The following is a 7,448-nucleotide window of genomic DNA, read 5'->3' on the forward strand; positions in this document are numbered from 1 at the left end:
AGATGAGAAAAAAAAGTTAGACTATACTCACCCAGGGGAGTTCCTGCTGAGGTCCGGTCCAGCGCCTCCCATCTTCATACGATGTCGTCCTCTTTGCTTCCTGCCGCGGCTCCTGAGCAGGCGTACTGATTTGCCCTGTTGAGGGCAGCGTAAAGTACTACAGTGCGCAGGGAAAGGTCAGAGAGGCCCGGCGCCTGCGCACTGCAACAGGGCAAATCAGTACGCCTGCTCAGGATCCGCGGCAGGAAGCAAAGAAGAGGACCTCATCGTATTAAGATGGGAGACGCTGGACCCGGACTGCGACGCCCATCAGACTGGACCGCATCAGGACCGCCCCTGGGTGAGTATAATCTAACCTCTTTTTCTCATCTTTCAGGTTACATCGGGGGTTTATCTATAGCATTACAGAATGCATTACAGAATGCTGGAGATAAGCCCCTGATGCCGGTGGCCATAGCTTATAGGCGAAAAATGGGGTGATAGATTCCCTTTAACTAGTTGGACAGTATCATAGGTCGGGTCATTCCAGATGCCACGATACCAAATGTGTGTACTTTTGTTTGTTTTTTTTAACATAAATAAATGTATTTATTGGAATAATATTTTTTATTTTTTTTTTGCTCTTTATGTGGGGATTTTTTTTTTAGATTTTTACACTTTATATTAACTTTTCTGTTTCATTGTCTGATCTGGTACGTGCTCCTGCTCTTAACATGCACTCAGCAGTCTCCTTCCCTGCAGGACCCCACACACATTTGCGGACGGGGGGGGGGGGGTTCACCATGGAGACCATCAGCATAATGCATTGTGCTGAAGGAAGCCCACAGGAATGCTCCTCCATGTCGCCGTTACTACTGACAGCAGCATAAATTCGGGCAAACAAGCGCACTCAGAAAATGTATTCAGATAGCGTCTAAAGCGTGAAATATTTATTGAATAACACCACAGTGATAAATAGTGTTGAGGTAACGTTTCGACCCCTTGGGTCTTTATCAAACCTCACTTTAGAGTGGAGAGCAATAGGAGAGAGGAGAGGATGCCGTCCAATTGATGGACCTAGAGGCTCCAAAAGGTATCAAAGACATCTGGAGAGTGCGGGGTCTGGAACGGCACGGACAGGGAGCAGGATCCTTATAGGCACTGTGGGTCCAGATGCAGGGAGATTGGCGGTGGTGTGACAACTGACAGCAGCAACAGATGGGTTAAATGCCTGTGATCGGTCACATAGAGCTGACACCCGCACCCGATCGCAGCGGCACTCAGTGTGAGCCCGGCATACATATACTTCTCTTTGCGGGAATATAATTGTATGCATAACTGCTATGTATATTGAATGTCACCATAATCTGACCAAAACATTTTTTTGTCAGCCGTAGAGACAACTATTAGTCAGAAAACACAACACCTCATCAATAGAAGCAGTGTAACCAGGGTACCCAAGCAGATGCAATTTGGTAATGCCTATATTGATGGATAATATGTCCTACCGTTCCCGTGTCTACAGTAAGGGTACCGTCACACTAAAACGACGCTGCAGTGATACGACAACGATGTCGATCGCTGCAGTGTCGCGGTTTGGTCGCTGGAGAGTTGTCACACAGACAGCTCTCCAGCGACCAACGATCCCGAAGTCCCCGGTAACCAGGGTAAACATCGGGTTACTAAGCGCAGGGCCGCGCTTAGTAACCCGATATTTACCCTGGTTACCATTGTAAATGTAAAAAAAACAAAACACTACATACTTACATTCCTGTCGCGTCCCTCGGCGCTCTGCTTCTCTGCACTGACAGTGAGCACCGGACAGCCGGAAAGCAGAGCGGTGACGTCACCGCTGTACTTTACGGCTGGCCGGCACTCACCAGTCAGTGCGGGAAGCTGAAGGCGAGGGACACGACCAGACACCGGGAATGTAAGTATGTAGTGTTTTTTTTTTTACATTTACACTGGTAACCAGGGCCCTGCGCTTAGTAACCCAATGTTTACCCTGGTTACCAGTGAAGACATCGCTGAATCGGCGTCACACACGCTGATTCAGCGATGTCAGCGGGAGATCCAGCGACGACCAAATAAAGTTTCAAACGATCTGCTACGATGTACGATTCTCAGCGGGGTCCCTGATCGCAGTAGCGTGTCAGACACAGCGAGATCGTAAGGATATCGCTGAAACGTCACAGATCGTGCCGTCCTAGCGACCAAAGTGCCACTGTGTGACGGTACCCTAAGTAATCAATGATACTCAGCTGATGTTAAGAAAGGGGCGCCCTGACCCTACATACCACCCCTGCTGTTCACCTACCTATTTGCGGAGGTTGGCACTCAGATGGTGAGAAGTAGTGCCCCCGCTCGTGCGTCAACTGCCCCATAACTCCTATGACAGCCCCTAGCGAGACGTTTAGAATGAAACAGTTGGCCTGTGTATGCTGCTGGTAATGTTCTCTGTCATAAAAGGGTATGAAATATAATGGGGAGACAAATCTCATGGAGAGAAAAAGGGTAGGAGGCTAAATGTCAAAGTGATAGCACAAAAGGGCAGACACACTTTCATGCATGCCTACTAGGCCATAAGGGCACATGGTGAACACCGCTGCTGTTATGCACAGCATACTCAAAGGAATTTACTCCTACTGTTTTATACAGCAGTAAAAATATATAGCATACTCAATATATACCAGGATGGGGGCAGATACACTAGGAAGGGGAGCCATATATACCAGGATGGGGGGAGGCATACAGTGGATACGGAAACTACTCAGATCCCTTTAAATGTTTCCTTCAACCTTTTGAGCTAGTACAGCCATGAGTCTTCTTGGGAATGATGCATCAAGTTTTTCACCCCTGGATTTGGGGATCCTCGGCCATTCTTCCTTGCAGATCCTCTCCAGTTCCATCAGGTTGGATGGTGAACGTTGGTGGAGGCCATTTTCAGGTCTCTCCAGAGAGGCTCAGTTGGGTTTAGGTCAGGGCTCTGGCTGAGCCAGTCAGGAATGGTCACAGAGTTGTTCCGATAATGAGATATAGAATAAAGTAACAAGTGTGAAACATATAAATACATTCTCATCCAAATCCATGGAATAATGGGTTGGAGTGGGAAAATGTAAAAGTAGATTCGGCACTCCAAAATGGATGCAAGGAAAATAACAATGCTTTATGGATTCATTAACTGTGAAAAAGATTTGACGTTACAAGGCCTTCATCAGAATGGTGGGACCTTCACAGATATAATGTATCATGGCGCTTGTGATTAAGCACTACCCTAAAACGTCAAATTTTTTACACAGTGGATGAACCTGTGTTATTTTCCTTGCTGAATCTATTTTTACATTATTGTGGAGTGGAATCCTATTCGTGAACCCACCTACAGAGAAGTGCCGCTCAGCCCGCTTTTTTGGAGTGGGAAAAGCCATAAATTAATAATTACTGAATTATATATATATATATATATATATACACACACATACATTATATATATATATATATATTTATACATATACACACACAAATGATTGCATAAATAAATGGTTGCTTTTAGACCAAATTGCCAAACTCACAAATATAAGCTCTTCAGTCAACTACTCAGTTATTGTCCCCATGGGCTGTGTATTTCCTTCTTGTCCTCAGCATTACCGATGCATATGATGTTGCTCGCACACAATGGGCCACATGGTATACACAATATATACACACTGTACATGACAAAGGACAGTTCAAGGATGGATCACAGGCCAGGACTGAAACTTTGTGTATTCATACTGCTTTTGTCTTTATGGATGAAGTTGTTTCTCTACCAGTTGAGGTGTTATTAGCAATGGGCTCCTTCTTGTTTTGGGGGGTATTAACATAACAAAGCCTTAGGTGGGGTGGTCAGCAGTTATCAGGGCTCCTTCCCTGGTCCAGGGTCACATCACATCTAATATTGGCATCCTTGAGACATTAACTCAACTCCAACCTTGGGAAACCATCAAATTTCCAACACCCGACGTGTTCAGCATTGAGCAGATACCAGAGATGGACTCCAACACGAACGATGGTCAAAGAGAGGAGAACACTGTACAGTCACCAGATCAGGAGGAGAAAACATCTAGGAAGAAAAAGAATTACCAGCGATACCCCAAACCTCCATACTCCTACCTGGCCATGATTGCGCTGGTGATCCAAAAATCCCCAGAGAAGAAGCTGAAGCTGTCGGAGGTAAGAGCCAACTACGTTATAAAGGAATATAAGTTTGTGGGATTTGACTTCGGACACCTAGAGAGGGGCGATGAATCTTTTAAGGCTGAATTCCTACTGGAAAGGTCAATTCAATCTTCTTTAACAATTTCTGTAGGAAAGGAGAATTCAATATTTAGGATAATCTTGAATTGGTTTGGTATTTTTTTGTCCTTTCAGATTTTAGAGAAGATCAGTGAATTCTGCCCCTTATTCAAGGGAGAATATCAAGGGTGGAAAGACTCCATCAGACACAACTTATCTTCCAACGACTGCTTCAGAAAGGTGAGGACTCCGTGGGGTCATCTACAACATTCTCTTATAATGGATATTGATGGTTTTTTATATATAAAAGGGGATTTAATTTGTTTTTATATTGTAAGATGCATTCATTTTAGGTGAGAACATGAAAATGTCATGTGTCTAATACAAGATCTAATAACATTGGAGCATTTTACAATTATCTCTTAAAAGTAATTTCACCATACTAACGTTAGATTCCAGGTTCTCCTCCATAATCCTCATCACACAGGGCTGTATTTCTCCTCTAATGAGGCCGGACTTTTCTTCATCTCACTAAATATTTATAACCTCAGTAACAATTCTCCAGCTTATTAATCTCATCTGCTTTATTACATTATTTTTTTTAACAATTTTTCATTATGAGACGGTATCACCTTGCCACCTAGTTACTGACAATCCATATCCCAATCATATTATTGGTAATTGCCCCCTCTCACCAAAGACCCTTCTAAAAATAACCAAAACTTCCTAGACTTTTCCATCTAGTATGTGATTTTTCCCCAATTTCTAGCGAAATTTTCTAACAGTATCCAACCATCCCCGATCAAAGTATTCATCCAACACAAGGCACAGACATTAATAACATTAAATATGTAGATGATACAAGTCTGATGCTCATAGTAAAAGATGAAGAAACCTATTGTCTGTCTTCTCTTCTACATGACCATCTATAGACACGTCCTGGCGTAACCCTCCACATGTCCCATGTAGCCGTCCCACATGCAAAAATTCACATAATTTCTGTTATACAACCCCTATATACAGTAATGAGTCTGACTAGTTTATTAAAATTTTATTTGAATCGTTATCTACATTTATTTCAGGTGCTGAAGGATCCAAACAAACCTCAGGCCAAAGGGAACTTCTGGACGGTGGATGTGAGTCGCATTCCTGCTGACGCCATGAAGATCCAGAACACTGCGGTCACTGGACATCACCTCTATCCCCATGACTTGGCTCCCTTCATCATTCATGGACAGCCCTACAGGCCTTTGGATTACCACCCTCCTCCTCTTTCTCCTCTTCAAATCACTGAGCCCAACAGACCAGAAGCTGCTGCTCCGGCCACTTCTCTATCTTCAGACCCCGCATCCTGTTTTCCAATGATCCTGTGGAACCTTCCTACGTCTTATTCCAGATGCCTTGCTCCCAATGTAGTTGCGCCTCCCAGTACTCACCCGCTTGTCCTTTATCCCAACTTCCCTTCCATTCCCTTATATAACACATCACCAGCGTATTCTAATTCCCCCTACACATCTTGTTCTAATTCTCCTGCCCAGACGCTCTCCAGCCCACGATCACATTTCCCCCTCACCCCACGACCCCTGGGAACAAGTTACCCTCCTGTAGATTTCCCGCCCAATAGATCAGTGTTTGAAATCCCTGGATACTTGACTCACGCTGGGAACTTGCTCCGTCAAGGTCAATGAAGTGTCCACCAAAGACACAGCTCAAGCTTTCCGGATTTTGTAAATAGTCGTTTGTTTTTTTCTTCTTCTTCTGTTTCTAATTTAATTCTTAATAAACTTATTTTCTGTAAAAACCATTATTATCCTGGTTCTTTATATGTTAATGTGACCCTAAAGTTTCCCCATCAATATTAACGTTCCCCTCGGCCAACTGTCCAGTCTTAGTAATATTGGTTCAATGACTCCAAATTCTCGTCAAGAGATTCTGTTCGTCTCCGAAAGTAACCAGAGGATCAATATGGGCGGCTTGTGTCTCTACATGTAGAATTGATATTTGGCGCATTATTATCATCAATTGAGTGGAATTTGTGAAATTAGCAGAATACAGAAAAAGAAAAAAACTTAACACTGGGACTTTTACCCTACATCAGATATCTTAAATCTGCATTTAGTAAAAACTCCATTTCTTTTATCAGTCAGTATGTTTATTGCAGCGGCATTTATGGGGTGGCTCTGATTGCAGTAGTTACAGATGGTTGCTGGCAGTGGATGGAGCGGGATCAGCGCCTAAACCCATGATATATATATATATATATATATATATATATATATACTAGCTGAAGAGCCCGGCGTTGCCTGGGCATAGTAAATATCTGTGGTGAGTTATAGCACCTCACTTCTCTTATTTTCCCATCATGCCTCTCATTTTCCCAATCACATCTTTCATTTTCCCCCTCACATCTCTCATTTTCCCCCTCACATCTCTCATTTTCTCCCTCACTCCTCTCATTCCCCCCTAACACTTGTCATTTCAACCTCACATCTGTCATTTTCTGATCACTCCACTATTTTTCCTCACTCCTCTCATTTTGCACTCACACCTTTTCATTTTCACCTCACACCTCTCATTTTCACCTCATCACCTAAGTATATACATGTTTGTCATCTCCCTTATATATAGTATACATCTGTATGTCATCTCCTGTATATAGTATATACCTGTATGTCATCTCCCCTGTATATAGTATATACCTGCTGTGTGTCATCTCCCCTATATATAGTATATACCTGAATGTCATCTCCTTCTATATATAGTATATACCTGTATGTCATCTCCTCCTGTATATAGTATATACCTGTGTGTCATCTCCTCCTGTATATAGTATATACCTGTGTGTCATCTCCCCTGTATATAGTATATATCTGAGTGTCATCTCCTCCTGCATATAGTATATACCTGCATGTCATCTTCTATATATAGCATATACCTGTATGTGATCTCCTCCTGTATATACCTGTGTCATCTCCCCTGTATACAGTATATATCTGAGTGTCATCTCCTCCTGCATATAGTATATACCTGCATGTCATCTTCTATATATAGCATATACCTGTATGTCATCTCCTCCTGTATATATATGTACCTATATGTCATCTCCTCCTCTATATAGTATATCCCTGTGTGTCATCTCTCCTGTATATAGTATATATGTGTGTGTCATCTCCCCCTGTATATAGTATATACCTGTG

General features: G+C 42.9%; 1 pseudogene; it reads left to right on the forward strand.

The window, feature by feature from the left end:
• Positions 1-3,651: 3,651 nt before the first annotated feature.
• On the forward strand, positions 3,652-5,939 carry LOC138643488 (forkhead activin signal transducer 3-like; annotated as a pseudogene).
• The last annotated feature ends 1,509 nt before the right edge of the window (positions 5,940-7,448 follow it).

The sequence above is a fragment of the Ranitomeya imitator genome, chromosome 6 (assembly GCF_032444005.1).
Source record: "Ranitomeya imitator isolate aRanImi1 chromosome 6, aRanImi1.pri, whole genome shotgun sequence".
NCBI lineage: Eukaryota > Metazoa > Chordata > Amphibia > Anura > Dendrobatidae > Ranitomeya > Ranitomeya imitator.